The sequence below is a fragment of the Mesoplodon densirostris genome, chromosome 1 (genome assembly GCF_025265405.1).
Source record: "Mesoplodon densirostris isolate mMesDen1 chromosome 1, mMesDen1 primary haplotype, whole genome shotgun sequence".
NCBI classification, from domain to species: domain Eukaryota; kingdom Metazoa; phylum Chordata; class Mammalia; order Artiodactyla; family Ziphiidae; genus Mesoplodon; species Mesoplodon densirostris.
In genome coordinates this window covers 229,212,169-229,233,173 of record NC_082661.1, presented here as the reverse complement: position 1 = coordinate 229,233,173, position 21,005 = coordinate 229,212,169, and the positions used below count along the sequence as shown (strand labels likewise).

The following is a 21,005-nucleotide window of genomic DNA, read 5'->3' as shown; positions in this document are numbered from 1 at the left end:
ATAATATGGAAGGGAAAAACAATTATTAAGCACCTATTATGTGACAGGCACTGTCCTAGGTCCTTTATATATGTTATCTTGTATAATCTCTACTGCTGTGAAGTAAGTGATATTGACTCCATTTTGTATGAAGAGTCAAAGAGATATTAAATAACTTGGCCAAAGGCTCAAAATAGAAAATGGACAAGCCAGATCCAAACCCAGGTCCAAAAGAATTTAAGGCCAATGAACAGCATCACAATTTGCCCATTTTCCTGGGGTAGCCTGTACATAATTTTTACTTCATGTATTTCCCTCACTTGCCACAGGTAACCAATCAATACATCCTGTTCATTTTATCACCTGAGTATTTGTCAAATTTATTCACGTTTCTCCGTCTCCACCACCAGGGCCCTTGTTCAGCCACCGTCTCTCCACAGCCCTGCTGATTTCCTGACTTCCAGTCTGAGCAGTAGTTCTCAGCTCTGGCCATATAGTAAACAACTGGGGTAGTTTTTTTAAAGAAAATCCCTGCTGTGTGGGCCCCACTCCAGACCAATTAAATTATAATCTGGTGTAGGGGGGTTTAGACACTGATATTTTTTAAAACTCCTGGGTGACTCGAATATGTATTCAGTGTTGAGAACTACGATATTAGACCCTTTTACAATGTAAATTTTACCACTAAAATCCCTGAGTAGCTCCTCCTTTCTCTCAGGATAAAATCTGGACTTAATATGGCAGTTCTTGACCTGGTCCCTGGGTTTACCTTGCCAGCCCTTGTATCTTGCCCTGCCCTTGAATTTATTTATAAATCACATAAAAATACTTTAAAATTATAACCTCAGGGATGTTTATTTGTATTCCAAATCAGCCTTTTGCTTAAAATGTTCTTCCTCTAGGACTTCCTATCCAATAATGATCAATAAACCCTTAGGTGCACTAAGAAGCTATAAATGGTCTTAATAAAATAAACAATTATTTTGTGAAGCTAATAAGGCTCTCTGATATGGCTGACTGATATTCTTTCAGACAAATCTATTGAAAGAACAAACGGACTCTGGACAATCAAAATTTGAGTCTTCCTAGTAGTAATGTTGAAACCATCATGAATTCCTTGGATTTTCATTTCATAATTTACATTCCTAAATGTATCTGGGGGTAGAATAAATAATGGTGAAACAACTTATTTTGGAAGCGTTGTGATATTTAATCTGAGAAAAGGGTATTTTCGTTTTTAGTGTTTGACGAAAAGTTAACTTACCTCTAATTCCAAGCTCTTTCATGCTATCATCCTTGCAAAATGCTTCAGTAACTAATTAACAAAGAAGTTATACTCTTATTAATGCCTTCTTTCAATGAATCAGAGTGTTTTTGTAAGATTAAAAATAAAAGGAGGCTAGCACTTTTATGGATCTCATATTATTAGATAAGCTGGATGTTATTTTATTCAATGGACAATAAGAATAAAACATATTGACCTGGCTTCTGAGTAGACTACAGTGAAGGTCTCCACATTTAGGTGTTTATCAGAATCACCAGGGAAGCTTTTTAAAAACTGCAATTTTCTCAGCTCCACCTTAAATTTATTGAATAAGAATCTCTAGGTTTAGACCCAAGAGTCTCTCTCTCTCTCTCTCTCTCTTTTTTTTTTTTTTTTAAAATCAGATTCCCAAGGAATTCTGATGCACGGCCAGGTTTAGCAACCACTGGACCAGAATATATTTAGCAGTGAGAGGAGACATAGAGTAGCCTGATATCGATAGAAGTAACCCATTCACCCAACTGAGATAAAATATTGCTTTTAGAGTACTAAGTAATCAGATGCCTGGTAGTCAAAAGGAAGAATGAAAAATACCACTCTGATGACCCATATTTCTTCCATTTTCCTTAAACTTGAACCATCCCCAACCCACTGAGACTTCTCTAACAATAATAGGTCTTCAGTAGTAATAGCTCTAACAATAATGGCGGTAACATTGATTTTACAGGAGGCCCTGTTTTATATATATATATACACACACATATATATGGAGGAGATATATATATATATATATATATATATATATATATATATATATATATCTCCTCCTTTTAATCTTCAATACACCCTATGGGCTAGGTATTGTTATATGTGGGCAATACAGGAGGAAACTGAATAAGCAAGCTACCTACCCCAGGTTATTCCAAGTAGACATCATGATCCCAGCTCAGGCAGGTTGACCCCATAACCCCACTCTTAACCACTCTGCTCTCTCCCTCTAAACATGCCATGTGCTTTTTTAAAAAAAAAAAAAAAACATGTACTTTATACAGTTCCATTTTTTCCCCTCATGATGCTTTCTTTGCCAAGAATCCCTTACTTCCCATTTTTCTCTATTGAAATCCTACTTTTTCTACAAAGCCAGCGTCAACTCTGCCCTTTCTTTGACCCCTTGTCCCATTATCTTCTCTGCCCTTAGACCAAATGAATTGTCCTTGAATTTGTATCCAAGGAGGAAAAGCAAACTATTGTTTATTAACCATCTACCAAGAGTACTATGTAAGATAAATAATACGATGTCTATGTTATATTTGGGCAAAATGAAATTCAAGAAGGTAGGTGACTTCCCAGAGCCCCCCTGTGTGTGGAGAAAGACAAATTTGAATCCCAGTCTGTCTAACTCTAGCTCTTTAGGCCACGATATGCTGTTCTTTCCCTTGACATGTGGTTTATGTCCTATCACAGCACATATCATGCAAGCATATTCTATCCATCTTTGAAACCCTTGTTCCAGAATAGGTGCTGTGCATATAATATGTGCTCTGGAAAGTGTTTGATGAATGAATTTTGAGGTTCTTCCAATAATCCAGATCTTGGGAATTTTTATGGTGCTAAGCATATAGTTGACAAACATGGTTAACTTTACTTTCTCCTTGCTCAAAGGAGAAAAGGATTATTTCACAAGTCATCAGGAAAACACCAAATTAACCTATTAGGGGAGTTACTAGATCCTCTCTCTCCGACCACTGTGTGCTTCAGTGACTTTATTTGCCTTATGATTTCTCTCTGTTTGGAGTAACCATTTGGATAGATAAATAAAAGAGATGAAAGAAAGGAAGAAGAAATCATGGAAAGTAGGAAGAAGGGTTTAAAATAATTTTTGTTTTTACAAAACCAAGTTTTCCTCCATGAAAAGTACCCCTGAACTCTGTGGGGGAAGATAAAACTATGCAGGTTGAATGTTGGAATTTGTTTGGCGTGCTTGAGAAATCTACATTCTTCTTGTGTCTGTGCCCTGCAGTTTTAATGTAGAAACAGACAATTCTGACTTGACCTTAAGTGCCTCACCAATCTACTCGGGGGACTCCCTTTAGGAATATGAGCTGACACCACCTTGCCTGAGTTTCTTTCAATCAATAACATGGCGGAGTACACATGATACGAATAGGCAGGCTGATAAGAAATAAAAGCATATCTGTTGATACAAATGGAGCGATAAATGGACGGGTTTCTATCCAAGGACTTTGAAGGGGAAATCAGGGAGGGACAAGATGATGGCCAAATGTGAATGTATAGCAAATTAATTTTTTTTCTGAGGGACGGTTTCTCTTTCATTACTTACGTTCAGAAGAAAATGGTCAAGTTGTTCTATGCCTAAAAGGAATTTGTTACTCTGATTCTTGGAATAAAATAAGCCTCTTGGGAGTGTGCATTTTGTGACTGTAAATCTACAGTGGCAAAATGGCGTTAATTTGACTGACTGGAAATATTAACCACATTATATCAAATAACTGCCAGAAAGAATTCTCTACCATGCCCTGTGACTTTATTTTAATTGATTTTTTTTACTTCCAGCTTCTGTGATTTTTGTTTCTTCTGACATATATTTATTAAATGCAGGAAGAAAATTGTTTTGCAAATGATTTTTAGTGTGTTTATCTTGTTTAAATTGGTGGGTTAACTCTTTTTCTTCAGAATTCCAACCTCTTTTATTTTCAGGCTCGATACTGCTGATTTAGCTTTTTGGGCCCACTAATGGCATTATTGTCCACATCAGCAGTCTCCACAATTAAGCTGTATGCTTAGCAGTATCATTTGATGTTTCACAAAGATTTGAAAGTCAAAATTGAATATGATTGATTGCTGCGAGATATGTTAATATTAGGATTCCTGCACTCTGGTGTAGAATAAATCATTCACTGTAATAACAAAGATAATGCCTCTAACATTACTCATTTTATGGCCTATCAGTAATCAGGCCTTAGGAATAAGCCTCATTTGTCTGCTGTAGAGCCCTCATATTATACGAATCACAAGGTGACTGTTCATAGAAACATCATTTAGGATAGTAGAATTTACCTGTCAGTATTACCAACAATGATCTATTCAAAAGGATAACCTCATTTCCTTTATCAGCCTTTCTTTCTATTTACCCAACATTGGATGTTTAAAAATGAAGCTGTTTTATGCTTCACATCAGAGCTTCCATAATGCATCCCACAATCCAGAAAAAAAAAGTTGTTTTGTTATTTTTTTAACTATACTTGTCCAAGAAAAACCTACTACTAATAATGTAAACCAACATCTTTTGAATACTTACTAAGTGCCAAGAACTGCACCATGCATTTAGCATGTATAAGTTTATTCATTCCTTACAATAACACAAAGGCACGTAGGTACTGTGTTTATCCCCAGTTTACTGAGGAAACCTAGGCCCAGAGAGGTTAGATAACTTGCTAGGGTCACACCGATTGTCAGTGGTAGAGCAGGATTTGAACCCAGGATGTCTGGCCCCAGGGCCTATGCTCCTAACTAATATAGCAGACCTGCAGGAGGCATGTGTGAGAGGTTTAGTCCCTGTCCTCGGTGGCTCAATTTCTCATTTTGGTGATAATAATCATGAACAGGAAGTCATAATAAAAGATCAACTACTAAGTTGCAGAATACATCCCCCAGATAGGTGCTGCAGGAATTCAAGAAGACAAAAGGACTGGTATAGGCTGGGTATCATTCAGAACAACTTGTCATTATTTAGTTAAAACTGAGATGCCTAGAAAAGCTTTAAAATTCCCAAACACTGAATGTTAATACTGGAAGTAATTTTGTAGACTGCAGTATCTTTATGTTTTACACGTGATTCTACATACTGGTAGGAGTATCTCTTAGTGATTTTAATTTATTTCCAGATTATTTTGAATATTTATACTTTGGGGTGAACCTTGCATTTGTAGATCTCTCACCTGTGAAATAAATTGAATTTACACCTGACAAAAATGTTACACAATGCCAACTTGCTATCTAGTGGGTTTGTTCCAGAAGGAAGGAACAGGTACTAGTTGTATTCTTTCATAGTCTCTAGTCTTACTCCTTTAAAGTTTTAGGCTGAACGAAATGATCCTTCTTTTTCTTCAGTTAATCAAGTCAGTGCAGGGTGACTACCTATGTAAAAATAACTTGCTAATTTAATGTCAGAGTCTAGAGTGAATTAATTTCACATCATGGGTTGTCAACAGCTTTGCATATTTTGGCGGTTCTGGTGAAGTAAAGCCCTGTGTAACTGTACCAGTGACAGAACATTTGTACCATTAAGGCTTCAAACTCTTATTCAGCTGTCAACACATGGGCACTTTCTGGAGCCAGATTCTCTCATGCTGTGCACTGCCTGCAGCTCGCCGGAAGCTCAACTTTGACTAAAAGGGTTGATTTCTCTTCTCTTACCCTTGTTCTCATTTAGTGTTAAAACCCGCTTAGAGCCCGCCCTTCATTCTGAAAAGTACACAGGCATGTGTCATCTCCTAAACCATGGTGACATGGAGGTAAGGAGCTCCAAAGAAATGCTGGACATCTGAGCGAATAGTTGATTAGAGAGGAGTCTGGCAGTGTTAATTGGGAGCCTCAGTATAATGACTGCTGAAACCAAAGCTTTCTGGAGGTTTTCAAAACTTGAGTAAAGTTTTTAATACTGAGCAATAGAGTCAGTGTACTGTGGTGGAATTTAAAGTGGTTTTTTTTTTGACAGTTATAGGGTTTTTTTGTTTTTTGTTTTTTAGTGGAGTCTAGTTGATTTACAATGTTGTATTAGTTTCAGGTGTACAGCAAAGTGAATCAGTTACACACACACACACACACACACACACACACATATATATACTCTTTTTAAATTCTTTTCCCATATAGGTTATTACAGAATATTGAGTAGAGACTTGGCTTTTATCACTTGCCACTTTTGTTGTCTGATTGCAGACTCATTTGCTATATTAACTATGTGTGTTGTTGTTTGTTTTGTTTTGTTTTTAATGTTTGTCTGCCTGAAGCCACTTGGTAATGCAGGGCGGATAGAACAGCCTAAAGAACCAGAGAATAATAGATGGAGACAAACGTTGGATAAAGCGATGAATTCTTTAGCCAACTCCCACCAACCTAACACAATGAAACAGAAACTTTTATTCGTGCAGGCTCTGATAATTTGATTTTCAGTGATTCTTTTCAAGTAAAATTGTAGAAAAGAGCTCCCAAATTTTATCCAATGGATAACATTACAAATCATTTAAAAATAGAAGTGACGTTCAGTGTCTCCACTGAAGAAGAATTCATGAACAATTGACGTTTGTGGACCTGCACTATCTAATCCACTACTAACTAACCACATGTGGCTAATTAAATTTAAATTAATTAGAAAATTAAATAAAATTTAAAATTCAGGTCCTTGGTTGCACTAGCCACATTTCAAGTGTTTAAATAGCTACATGTGGCTACTGGCTATTGTGCTGAACAGTGCAGACTGGAACTTTTCCATCATTGCAGAAAGTTCTAGTGGACAGCACTGCACTGGACAATACTAGGGAAAGCCAAATAAGTTTTCATTTGTTTCTTTTGTTTTCTTGGTTTTGCTTTTGGCTTTTAGTTATCATTTTAACATATTTTTTATATAGAGGCAGAGACTATAACTGTTAGGAGAATTAGTGTGAGAACTTTGTATTCATCTTTGTGTCACAGTGTTATGCTATTAAACAGCTCACAGATCTATACATACATTATTCCAGTAACTCAGGAACTGAACAAATACCTTGTAGATTAGCTAAGCCATGTTTTTTATGATGCGTAGCAAAAAAAAAGCCTTGCTTATAGGTTGCTCAGAAGAGGAAAAGATCTGAATATGGAGTCAAAGGATAAAGTTTCTTTGCCCCTAATGTATTTATAACCCAAGTACATTTTCAACACAGGATACTCAGAAGAATTTTTGTCTGCATGATAAAAAGCAAGACCAAGAAAATCTGGAAGGAAATACTTAAGAAAGTAGACCCTTTTCAATGAAGGGAGAATAAGTATTTTCTTAAGTTGTATAAAACTATTTTACTCTAAAAATAGTAAACTCTGGTGAACTCTGGATAAGACAGGTGGATTGTATCACTGCCAATTTCCCAGTTGTGATATTGTCAATACTAAACTTGTGCAAGATGTTACCACTGGGGAAAACTGGGTGAAGGGTACATTGATCTCTCTGCATTATTTCTTATAACTGCATATGAACCTACAATGATCTCAAAATTATAAGTTTAAAAAAAGAAAAATAATAACTTGATGAAGTCCTCATAGCTATCAGGAAACAGAGCTAAGACTCAGACTCTCTGATTCCAGAATTTGAGTGCCTAAAGCATTGCTTCATTTGAATAAAATTACTCTATATTGAGAAACAGTAAATATATACCTACCCACCTTTTGGAGCTGGAGCAGAACTTTCAGATATTGATAAGTTGGTAACCATCCCTATAATTCTGAAGCATTATTTATCAATAATAAGAAAATTTTGGTTTATTAAATATCTGAGGATGAATTTAATGATTTAATTTAATTTAATTTAAAACTTCTGTTACCTGTGCTTTAAGTAAAGATAAACTTTAATTTTAAACGTAGTCATAAAGTCAGCTACCATCAATTATGAGGCACTAAAATAATATTTGGACATACCTTTGTGATTTTTAAATCATTATATGAGATTTTTACTGTATTTTACACAGTAAAATACAGTTTAAAAAATCCAGATAAAAATTAAAATTGAAAATGCATATACAGATATTTGAAAAAAGGAAGCAAATATCTGACTTATTATTGATTAATTCAGTGTTTATATAAATATAAGGTAGTGTTTTGTGCTTTCTAGGAGTACAAAAGATATTATTAGTGAACCATAATTTTTTGGCAAAATTTTATATTTTCTATATTTACTGGATTTTATGCTGTAATAATGTGATCTTAATATATAATAAGCAGAGTTAGAATTACAGAGTCCCCTGATACTTTGCTCAGTCCATGGATCTCATGACATCAGTTTCTGCCAAGGACTGGCAGTCTGCTTTTTGGGTGGGGGGCGGTTTACCTTGTTGGATACTCTCCAATGAAAGTAGTATTAAAAAGGAAATGGAAGAGGCTTCCACTGTGTGTATTGGCTTTTTTTTTTTTTTTTTTCTTAAACTGTGTACTTGTCAGGATCTTGGACAAGAAGCAAGAATCACTGACCTAAATCCTCTTTGTGATTTTACTGTGGCAGCCTCATATTAATTGGCTCCATCAAAATAACTCTTCTAAAGCCTTCCAAGCCCATTCTTCCAACTTACCTACAAAGCACAGTTTTGACTTAGATTGAAATAAATAGTGAACATTTGACTTACCTAAAAAAACCCTTCATCTGACTCTCTGGCATTGGCTCTTTTTAGAAATGCAATAATCTCTCAACCTACCCAACTAATACGCATTATGGACCAATGATGTGTGAGGCATTATACCTGGCATTGTGGATGGAGGTAAAAAGATAGTTAACACATTTGCTTTCAAGAAGTTCAGAGAGGAGAAGGATTAGTTTTAGTGGCAGTAGTAGTAGTAGTAGTAGTAGTAGTAGTAGTATAAATAGTAGCAGCAGTATCATAGTACTTTGTCTGTCTGTCACTATTCTAATACTTTATGTAAACTCATGTAATCCTTGTATCAGCCCTATGAAGTAGGTATGTTGGAGGATGGAGGGAACAAAAAGTGCCCACTGAACTGAGAAGACATCTTGAGACTGAAAAATGAGGCAGGCAGCTCCATGTAATCAATGGATCAGTGTATTATAGGGTAACTTACAGGGTGAGATTGGGCAGACCATGACGCAGAAGCATTCGCAGCTGCACTCCATACTGCCAAGGGGCCATTGAGATAATTTTATAGTTAACCTACGGTATGGAGTATGTGCTTGGAAACAGTATGTGCACTCCTAAGTCAAGACTCATGAATGAGTAACTAATCTTGTGGGCACTGAGAATTCCTCAGCAGTTTTCATCATTGTTTGGGGGCTAATGGCATAGAGGCCACCTGATCCTAATGATTATTGAACAATATCTATTAACTACAAAGCTCTCAACAACGGAAAACTGAATTACTGGGTAGGTTCACAGAAGGATGGGAGAAACTGTAAGGGCCCAAGATGGCGTCAGTTATGTTAACAGCCATCATAGGTACAATTATTATGTCCATTTTACAGATGAAGATACTGAGGTACATAAGGGTTTAATCATTATCTAAGATCATACACCAGATGGTGCTAGAATTTGAACAGAAGTAGTCTGGCTCCAGAATTCATATTAGTCTGTATTTTCATATGAGGGGAGTCTTGAGTGTGTCTTCAGTAATGGATAGGGAAGATCATCCAAAGAGAGGCATTACAAGTAATTCTGCTTGGCAGTCACTTAATAAATGCCCGTCGTGTGGAAAGCACTACAGAAATGAATAAGATACAGACGCTGCACTCAAGGAACTTATAGCAAGTTTACATACTTCCTGATGATCTATTTGGGGGCTGTTTGAGAAAAGAATATAATTTCTATTTGATGGTTTATTTCACAGTTTTGTGGTCCATTGTGTTTCTCAGTGAACAATCCACAAGTCACAAAATATTTTGCTGACATTTTTTTCTTTTAACCTTTATTGAGTGCCTACTAAAAGTTCGGCAGCACATGGTGAGGCCCGCAGGAACAGTAATAAACGAGATAGACCATCCCTCCCCTCACAGAATTTTCATCTAGTTGAGAAGACAGTTAAACAAGTATCAAAATAAAATGTGGACAATGCTGTGAGAGAAGATAGGGAACTATTTGAGTATGTAAATAGAGACTTCAACCTTCAGGAACCTCAGGAGTGCTGATGCCTGAAAGATGAAGCGTCAGTCAGGGAAAAGGGGGGTGGGAAGTAGAGAGGAGGAAAAAAAAATGTTCCAGGCAGAGGGAACAGCACACACAGGGGCCAGCACAGAGAAAGCCTGGTTCATCTGATGAACTTAAGGGCGAGTGGGGTGAGCAACCTGATCAGATTTGCAGACTCCTTCCTTGTCTGAATCATCATGGGGAAGTTACTCTTCCTCTTTAAGCTTCAATGACTCCATTTAAAGGAAAGAGAAACACAGTACCTCCCTCTTAGGGTTGTTAGAAACATCAAATGAGATCATGCCTTATAAAGGACCAAGCACAGAGTAAGTGCTGTAGAAGACTTCGTCATTATTAACTCAGAGGCATCACCTTGACTGCATATGGAAGACAGTTTGGAGCAGGGCTAGACTGGAGGTGTGAACTAATTAGGAGGCTGGTACTGTGACTTAAGAGAAAAAGAACATTGGCCTAGAGGAAAGTAGCAGTTGGATGATGAGAAGCAAATATATATTGCAAAGTTATTTTAGAGGTGGGATAGAGTCCTTGGTGGGTGTAGATGTAGCAGGTGAGCGGGAGAGGAGTTAGGGTTGACTCCTAGGTTTCTAGTTTGGGGGTCACTGGGTGGGGACAGAAAGACAGGTTAGAAATCCAAATCCAACCTTGTAATGTACAGTTTTGGAAAATTAACTCTATGGATGTGGATGAGCTACTGCTAGGCAGTCAGTGACAGAGCAGACTGGAAACACTTCTGAATTCCTGCCCAGCATCTCTTCACTATGACACTAAACTTCAATAGCAAATACCATTTCTAAGAAAACCAAATTATAAGAGAGGAAACATATCTTTGTATGAAATGCCCTAAGGCATTTGATATATATTCAATAATGGAAAGTCTTGATTCTGTATAGCTGTGTCATATCTATAATAAACTTAGCTAATAAATCAGAAGTGCCTCATACACCCACTGGGAGGTTAGTTCCTTTAAAAAAAAAAGGGTGCTATAACTTCTCAAATGAATCTTCATAGTCAAGCCAAGTATAACTGACTTATTGATGTGCTAGACTCTTATTGGGTACAAGCATAAAGCAATATTACTGTCGCTCAGTACTTTTTTTTACACTTGCTCTGTGAAATAATTCTTTCCCCTTTTTGGATAAAATTTCAGAAAAAAACCCATAGTTTCTCCAGTCACTTTCAGGTATTAAAAAGTCCAGTGCACTAGGAGAAAACACGGGAGAACATCTTCTCAAGTCACAAAATCATAACTATATCTGAAAAGATTGATCAAATGGACTTCGTTAAAATTAAAAACATCTGTTCAACAAAAACCACCATTAAGAGAGTAAAAGGCAAGCCACGAGTCAGGGAAAATATTTCGAGTACACACATTGTCGGGTATCCAACAATAGACTCGTATCCAGACTATGTAAATAGCTCATACAATCAATAAAAAATATAGGTGACACAATAAGAAATGGGCAGAGTTTGAATAGACATTTCATTGAAAATGATATCCAAATCTTCAGAAAGCATCTAAAAAAGGACTCAACATCATCAGTCATCAGGAAGATGCAGAATGGCTAAAATTTAAAGAGATTGTCAATAGCAAGTATTAATGCAGATGCCCAGTAAATGAAATTCTCATATATTGCTGGTGGGAGTGGAAAGTGGTTCTAGTACTTTGGGAAACTGTTTGGCAATATCTCTGAATGCTAAATGCATGCCTACCCCTGACTCAGCAGTTCTACTGTCACATATATACCCAACAGATGAGTGCACATGTCCACCGGAAGGCATGTTCTGTAGCAGCTTTTTTTCATAAACCAAAAGGGAAAAATTCAAATGTCCATCATTAGGGAATGGATAAATAAGTTGTGATGTATTCATACAATAGAACACAACATATGAATGGAAAAGATGAGCTACTGCTCCACCCAAAAACATGGGTAACTCTTACAGACGTAAGATTGAGCCGATGAAGCCATACACAAAAGAGTTTATACGTATGATTTCATGTATATGAAGTTCAAGGTGAGAAACATTAACCCATGGCGATGAAAGTGAGAATAGTGATGACTTTGGCTGAGTGGGACTTGACTAGGAGGACACATGAGGGATCTTTCTAGATTACTAGAAATGTTTCATATTTGGATCTGTGTGACAGTTACCCAGGTATGTATGTATGTGTATGAGATACATATGTAAAAATTTATACTATGTTTGATGTGCTTCAATAAATAGGGAAAAAGCCTAGTCCAGTCTAATGTCAAAACTTCAGTCTCTTAGCTAATTGAAAGCTTTTCCCCTTTTTCCCCCACCCCCATCGACTCACGATCAACCATCTGCAGTAAGGAAGGGAGAACTGTGATAGGTTTCTTCTCTCATCCTTGGGCCACCTCTTGTCCCATTCTTGAGCCACTGTTTTTGTCCCTTCCAGGATCAGGTACATGGGGGAAGGAGGGACCAGAGAGGAATGGACACAGTGCTGTGTCTTGGCTTATAATCGGGCTTTGCTGCCCTCCGAGTGTGGCACATCTCCAAAGGCCAGCTCTTTCTCTCATGGGGACGCTTCTGCGGGTTTTTCAGCAATCCTGCTTCACTAGGAACCTCCCAGTACAGCATTGCCTGGCATGGGCAGTGATTCTCTTACCACGCCAGCCGCAGCCCTTGGCCTTTAGTGATCTACTCCTCGGGCTGGAGTCCTAGTCAGAAGGACTAGGGTCTTCCTTGGGTCACTTGACCCAGAGGAAAACTGACACGTCTTTGCCTGGCCAGTGGAGAACTTGCAGTTCGCTCCCATTTTAGCCTCTCTCCCTCCCATCCTCTCAGCTTTAAGCTTCTCAAGGAGGGAGCCAGGGCCCACTCTCTTGCTTTATATTATTGCCACGAGGATAAAATAGCAATGGATTATATGTATACAGAAATAGACATGCAGATATACACGTGCACATACACATATATTATACACATAGTACTTAGAACAAGGTAAGTGTGCAAAAAGTGTTAACTCCTTTCTTCTTTCTTCCTGGACTAGGTGACTTTTCACTCCCTTTCTTTCAGTAAAACATCTTTCTTTAGTTATAGGCTTTGGGTAGAGCAGAGAGGGACAGGGTTTTAGGATTCATTGTAAAGATGTATTGTGTCCTTGGAGTTTACTATTTGGAAACTTTTAATAAAGGTGTGCTATATTTGAAATTAAACCAGGTGTGGTAAATTAATCATCTCCCTAGAGTTTAGAAAGACTAGAATTTGAATCCCAGCTTCACACTTCTAGCCATTCAGTCAGCATATTTATTGAGGGCCACCTTTGTGCCAGTCACTGTTGTAGGCACTGAGAATACAGGGAGAAATAGACAAACAATATACCAACCTTGGGGACCTTCACTGGAGGGTAGGAATAGGTGAACAGTAGGGGTAATAAACACAATAAGCAAATAACTAAATATAATATCAAGTGGTGATAAATTTTGTGAACAGAAACAAAGCAAGATAAGGGAATAGAAAGTAGGTGCAAGTTGGGGTAGATAAGGCAGTCAGGGAAGGTCTTCTAAGAGACCTGAATTAAGTGAGGGAGGAAGATCTAGGAGAAGAAGGTAAAAGAGGAGTTTGCAATATTCCGCAAGCCAAAGAACAAAGTGTTTCAAGAAGGAGGAAGTCATATGCTGTTGAGTGATGGATAACATGAGGGGCTATCAGTAGCCATGTGACCCCTGGACAAGTTATGTACCTTACTGGAGCAATATTCAATAATAAATTTCTAAGGATTGAGATAATTTATGTAAATCACCTGTCATATAGTAGACAGTAACTGGAGATTTTCTTCACATTTCATGTGTGTAACAAAACATGAATTTAAACATTTACAGTGAAAGATATTTTTTAAATGGCCTCAACTCCATTTCTCACTGAATTTGCAATATCTTCAATTAACTGTACATAAGCCAAAACATGGAAGTCAGTGAGTTAAAGTATAATTGTTGTGGAACTGTAGCTTTGTCTTTTTTAACGGACTGTATTAATAAGTAGTTAATTTGATATGTCACGTGTTTAAATGTGTCAGAATTTTCACATTTAAACTGGCAGAGATCATGTGTTAAAAAATAAGAGCTAAGAAAATCAGGTATTTTAGCATTCACAGGAGACTGTTTTGCTAAATTACAGTTTCTATGAGTGATCAGCAAATTATTTCCATGTTAAATCTAAGAAATAAGGAAATTGATTTAATTCTTATCTGTTTCAGGCATTCCCTAATGACTTAGCATTGATTTATAAACATGCTTTCAATTTTATAGATTTGGCTAAATAATATGACATTTCATCTAACCTCTATAGAAATGACAAAATGAGACTGTTAGATACTCTTTAAAGTAATATAAAATTATGATATCTTTTTCTAGCTACTTCACACTATTTATGTCACCTAAATTATTTTATAAGTCAAGCATTAAAAATTCCACCCAGATAGTGCTGAACAATCAGGATATACATTCAAACATGTGCATTTAAATCTACATAAATGTAAATATGTTTTTATGCACGATAGTTTCCTGCAGAAGAAATCTGTATGCTTTTTGAAAACACGACTCTCACTCTTAGATGTTTAAAAGCTTGTCGGATATCTTACAGGAAAGGAAATAGAGTCATTTTACTTAAAGTCAATCATTTCTCCAAATTTTCTTGAGCACATTTATGCAGGTACTGAGAGAGATCTTTCTCACGTTTTAAGTACAAAACACACCAGCTGCTACTCCAGCTATCCACTAGAGAAAGGGAGAATAACTAAATTTCTGCAGCAATGTGTAGAACTACATTTATTGAAATCCCAGTGAAAGCTTTTGTGTTTGGGATAATAGGGAAAATTCCGTAAGATATCTTAGATCACATTTTCAATCATAGTCCTTGTGCTCTCCGGTCAGTGTCTAAATAATGCTTCATTCATTTAGAATGGAATCTCACACCTCAGAAGCCAGCCAGGTTTGGGGATTACAAGACATTTTATTTCAAATAACGTTGACTACTCCTTGTTGTAAACGTAGAATCCATTGAATTTGGTTCAGAGAGCTTGGAGCTTGATGACCCCATTTAGTTACTTTTCCTCAAATATGTAAGGAATGGATGTGTATTCTAAAGTGTGTGGTTTTAATGAATTAATGTCAGCCTTTCATATATCTATTTTTGAGACTTTTTCCCCTAGTTATATTTTTGGTTTCATTTCAAGTACTTTTTAAAAATTCATTTTCCAGTTATTATAAGAAGTCAATTTATATATTGAGGATTACTCATATTTGCTCTCAAAGATTTTCCTCTTTTCACCTAGCTGTGTTTTCTAACGGAAGACACAGTCAAATGTTTTTGTTCCTCTTAGGAAACCCCTGACCAGCCCACGACACTGGCTACTGCTGTAGCTGTACATTTCTATACATAATTGATGACTTGAGGCCCAGCAGACAGCACCAGTACACAAGCCATATAGATTACCATACAGTGAGGGGTCTTAGGTCTTTGAATTTTCCATTTTTGAATAGAAATAACTCCTTGCCAAGTAACAAAAATTGCAGAAGGAGTAAGTTTACCATACTAATAAATATTCTTCAGAGAACAAAACGTTTGCCAGCAATAGAAGATTCGGACAGTCTTAAGCTCCTAACTTTACTACCCTACCCTCCACTCCAACCATCTCTCAACCTAGCAGCCCTGGAAATGTTTGGTTTGGCTAACATTTTGGTAATATATTTTTTAAAAAGTTTAGTGCTGAGGAAAGTTAAAATTCCAAATGGCACTTTTTGAGGTATCCCTTAATCTAATTGCCTTTTCTGGTTCTTTGATTACTAGAAGGTGAGAAGGCTAGTAGATATAACTGGTTATCTTATGAGGAATTTGTGAGATTCTTGTCGCCAGAATGGTGCTTGTTACATCCCATTCATCCTGCCTATCCAAAATGCCATGAGCACACTTTCTCGTGTTTAGGCCTTTGTACACGCTGTCCCCCCACTTCTCAGGTCACTTCCAGAACCTTCCACCTCCACCTGTCTCTTGGCCCTTCCTACTCATCATTCTGGCCTCAGTTTAGACATCACCCCTTTCAGAATCCCTCGTTCAGTTAGGTGAGGTGAACAGCCCTTCCTCCCCCCATTATCTGGCCTCTGGCTTTTTACTTTGCCACAACTAAACTGTAATTTGTTGTAAAGTAGAGACCAGGCCACCTTTAACATTGTTTCCCCAGCTTCTAGGATATGGCTGACATAGAGTGGTGTCCAATAGCTATTTGTTGAACAGAACTACAAAGATACTAACAATATAAAATTGAAATTAAACATAAAATGATGAAATAGATTGTTAGGTTTTAGATGATAAGTCGTCGGAATTTGTAGTATTCCTAGATTTGCACTTTGTTTTTCTTATAGTAACATACATTCTTAAGAATGCTGTGATAACCAAAAAATAGATTTGAATTACAGTTATGTTTTGTATTTAAAGACTCATGAGACTAATTTGTAATTTCAGATGACCAGGTTAATATAAATAAAACCTGTGTTTGTTAAGAAATAAACATACTGAAAATTTTTAATGAAGTTAAACCAGATTGGGGAGGAGGACATGTATCTATTTAATTTGGAAAGTTTAGGCTCATTGCTTTATTTGGGTTCACTTCCTTTTTAAAAAATATAATTTCTCAAAGATCAGAGATTTTTTTTTCTAAATCTTAACATGTGTACTATCTAGTTCTAGAGGTCTAGAAGAGAACATCATTTTTGTCATTTCGTGGATCCCCTTTTACTTTTGGAAAACAGAATGTACAAATGTCTTTCTTCTCTTTCAACCGATGAGACATAGAAAGCTACAAAAGCACTAATGCAAAAATGACTGTTTGTTGTTTTTTAGATACGTTTAATTCCAGAACATATTACACAGTTCCCCATTACAGTTACTCATCAATTTGCTAATTAGCTTCCTAAACTTTGTAAATCATTTGTTGATTTCTATGGGAAATAATTTTGAATGGCAACCTTATGAGTAGAAATTGGGCCCACAAATGATAGTTATTATATTACAGGCTCTAGAATCAAACTGTTGAGTTCATATCCTGACCCCAAAAATGACTGTTTGACCTTGGCCAAATTGTCTAACTTCTGTGTGCCTCGATTTCTTCTTCTGTAAGTGGGGATAATAATTGTACCTATCCACCGGCTTATTTTCAGAATTATGTTACATTCGTGAAGTACATAGAATAGTGTCTATGCTCAGTAAATACTCCCTATTATGTTATTATAATTATTAATCAGTCCTATAAGCAAGAAATCATTTATTCCTCCATTCAAAAATATTAACTGAACTCGTACTATGTCCTAGGCATTTTACTAGGTACAGGGAATACAAGATGGAGTAAAAATAAGAATGACCCTTGCCCTCATAAGCTTACAGTCTAGTGTAGGACACACAGATAATAATTTAAAAATCATACAAATAAATGTAAAATTGCAACTATGGGAAGTACTACAAAGGAGATCCATGATACCATAAGAGTGCATGTTCAGGGGAAATTGATATTGGCAGGAAGCCTTCCTTGAAGGCTGAAGGAAACCAAAGTCTGCAGGTGGAAGGGAACATAGCCCAGTCAAGGAAACAGACCAGGGGCCCTGGGGCTGGAGCATGGAGAGCCCAGTGCAGAATGAGGAGGGATGGAAATAGAGAGGTCGGCAGAAGCAGATCATACAGGATGCTGTAGGTCATGCCTGGTCTTTAAAGACGAGTTGGAAACCAATGAAGGATTGCATTTCAGTGTGGAGACTGGATTGGAGTCTCCCAAAATATAAGAGGTAAGAGAAGGTGAAGAGCAATGACCCCTTTCTAGATGTAGCATTGGTCCCAGGCTACGTTTTGAAATCCAAACATTTGCCACTGCACCCTCCTGACTCCCTCTCTGCTCCCTCTTCTACCTGAGTCATTTCACCTGGGCCTCTAGCTCTCCTGCCTCTGTTTACCCCTCTGCATCAAGCTTGGCAGGATCACCTTGCCCAGATGAGTACTTCCTACCCCCAGATGCTCTACCTTCCCTGATTTCTAACAAAGCTCATTTCGATAGAAGTTTTACATTCATATTAATATTTAGAGGAAAACACCCTAACAGAATTGATTTAGACTAAGATGTGAGCAGCTTACCTCAAGAACAGCATTCTCAAGCTTTTTGGACCCCTTTACATTCTTAAGGTTTGTTGAAAACTGCAAGGAGCTTTCATTTGTATCAGTTAGATCTATCTGTATTTACCACGTTTGAAATTAAAGCTGGGAAATTATTAATTCATTTTTAAATAACAGTAAACCCCGTGATATGCAAACGTACATATTTTTATGAAAAATAACTCTATTTTCCAAAACAAAAAGAAAAACCAGTGAGAAAAATACCATTATTTTACATTTTGCAAATCTCTTTAATGTCTGGCTTAATACAGGACAGCTGGAGTCTCATATCTGTTTCTGTATAAAATCTCTCAGTATCACATGTTGGGTGGCCTCTGGAAAACTTCGCTGTACAACTGTGAAAGAATGAAGGTGAAAAAGGCAAAGAGTGTCTTACTTAGTATTATCATGAAAGTCGTGTTTTGTCTCACTGAGCCCCCAAAATGGTCTTAGGGACCCCTGGGTCCCCAGACCACACTGTGGGAACTGCTGCTCCAGAAGAAGGCATGCAATTAAAAGAAAACCAAGATGCTTATTAAGTCAAAAGATGCTCATGTGAGATGGCATTTCAGGCAATTTAAAAAGTGAATGAAAAGAATTCAGCAGTGTGACTCTAATCTGTTTTTACCTTTCATCACCTCTTCTGTACATCTGGGTTTGAACGCATTAAATTCTCTAAAAATTCCAAATTATTTTTAGTGTTAATAGAGACTCTCGTGGATGTTTAGACAATATTTGAAATTCCTGAAACACGCTGGGTTTGCCTTGGTTTCTGGTGTAAGGCTTGTTCCCCGTACAAAGTAAATTGTGATTCCCTCTTGGCTTCCTCTGAGCATCAGGTCACTTAGCTTTCTACGGCATAGCCTCTCCTGGAGACCGCAGCTTCACCATGTTTATCTTTCAAGAAGAACTGACATGTGAGGTGTAGCTAAAGTAACAAGAATATTGTTCATCTCTGCGCTATCTTCCAGTTCAGGAATGGCGTGATTTTATGTTATTTTCTTATGTGGCACACAAACTCTTTCTGAAGACGGCTAAAAATGTTTGGAATGATGCATCATTTAAAAATGAGTTTGGCTTCTCTCAATAACAAGCTCGAAGGACCACATTCCTTTAGATAAGTTTTGTTGCTTTTGTCAAAAATTTATTTTTGTTCCTTTTAATCACACCTTGTACAGTAATATAAATTCCACCATCACCATCTACCCTTTTAAAATGTATGTTAATCATATATTTCTATGCATTCAATAGTAAATGCTTCACCCCTCCACCCACAGCCCATTAGAGGGGTCATACAAGTGGTTCCAGGGAGAGAAGACCCTGCCCCTAGAGGGAGGCTGCTAAATCTATGCTTTTCGTTGAACCAGTAGCTTGTCGTGGAGAATTAACCCTCTTGACCACTACAGTTTATCTCTTGAATCATTAGTGATTTCTCTTCTTTAAGGAGGGATATATATACAAGTGATGTAAACATTCTAGAAGGACAGCTGAAACACCACTGGCACTCCTTCATTCGAACTGAAATTGGATTTTCTTTTCAAATATGTCACTCATAGATTAATGGTTAGGGATGTGTTGGCCTTGGTCGGAGGTCACAAATAAGTGGCCCACAGACTTCATGCAGGCCACAGATGTGCTTTCTTTGGCCTGCATAGTGGGGTGTCGGGGTGTGAGTGTGTGTACACGTGTGCTGGTTTTGTTTTTCATCTGGATTTGAATGCCTATACTCTGTCTTTTCTAGGGTGCCCTCACTCCCTATTATCTTACACGTGGCCTGATTCAGACATTTACCTTGTCAGTCTGACCACTGTCAGCATTTGAATTAACAGCTCTACAACAAGCAGTCACATCTAGGGAGAATAGAAAAATAGAACCCAAGAACACAATGTGTACTGTGAAATAAGAAATTGCCTAATAGAAAATTATTTGATAAAAATATATAATTGCTGATTTTTTAATTCATTTTTTCACACACACACACACTGTATTTTAGTTTTACAGGAGATAAATAAACTGACACCAAGCATTGTAAATGGATGACCACAACAGAAGCAACAATGATTGCAATTACCAAACACGAAACACACTCACACTATGTCATAATATTGACATTCAGTTCAGGAATCCTCCACTGTAACAGCTCCTTTACTTTGCAGTGAAAACTGATTTGTGTATTTTTTGCCTCTGAGTCCTTGTGGGATTTTTTTTTCTTAATTCATACGAAGTCACAAAAATTATAATCATCCTCATCAGTTCACTGATTTTTTTATTCTTGCACACATATGAAAAAATAGCATTAAAGATAAATGAAAAATAACTGATTAAGAAGCATGCCTCAAAAGTGACATTTATAATATAGAGATTTTTTTAATAGTTTAACATAGAAGCTAGAGTATGAAAGGGAGTCGTCTTTTTGAAAGAGGTCATCATCAAAACTTTGCTGTTCTATTATGTTATTTTTATTGTTTACATGGCATTAGCTTATCTAGAAAAAAATATGTAATATACATTTAAATATATAGAATCAACCACACAACTAGCTAATCAAGTGCAGGTTGCAATGTTGGTTTATCTGGAAGGTCCCACAGCACCACCTAGTGCCCTGTATTTTATTTTGCATAATATTTTTATAAATTAAAAAATTCTGATGATCACATTTTAATATCAAATCTTGCACCGAAATAAAT

General features: G+C 36.9%; 1 protein-coding gene across 5 annotated transcripts in view; it reads left to right on the top strand.

The window, feature by feature from the left end:
* Positions 1–21,005, top strand: part of SLC10A7 (solute carrier family 10 member 7) — a 253,553-nt gene that overhangs the window by 140,395 nt on the left and 92,153 nt on the right. The window lies entirely within an intron of this gene.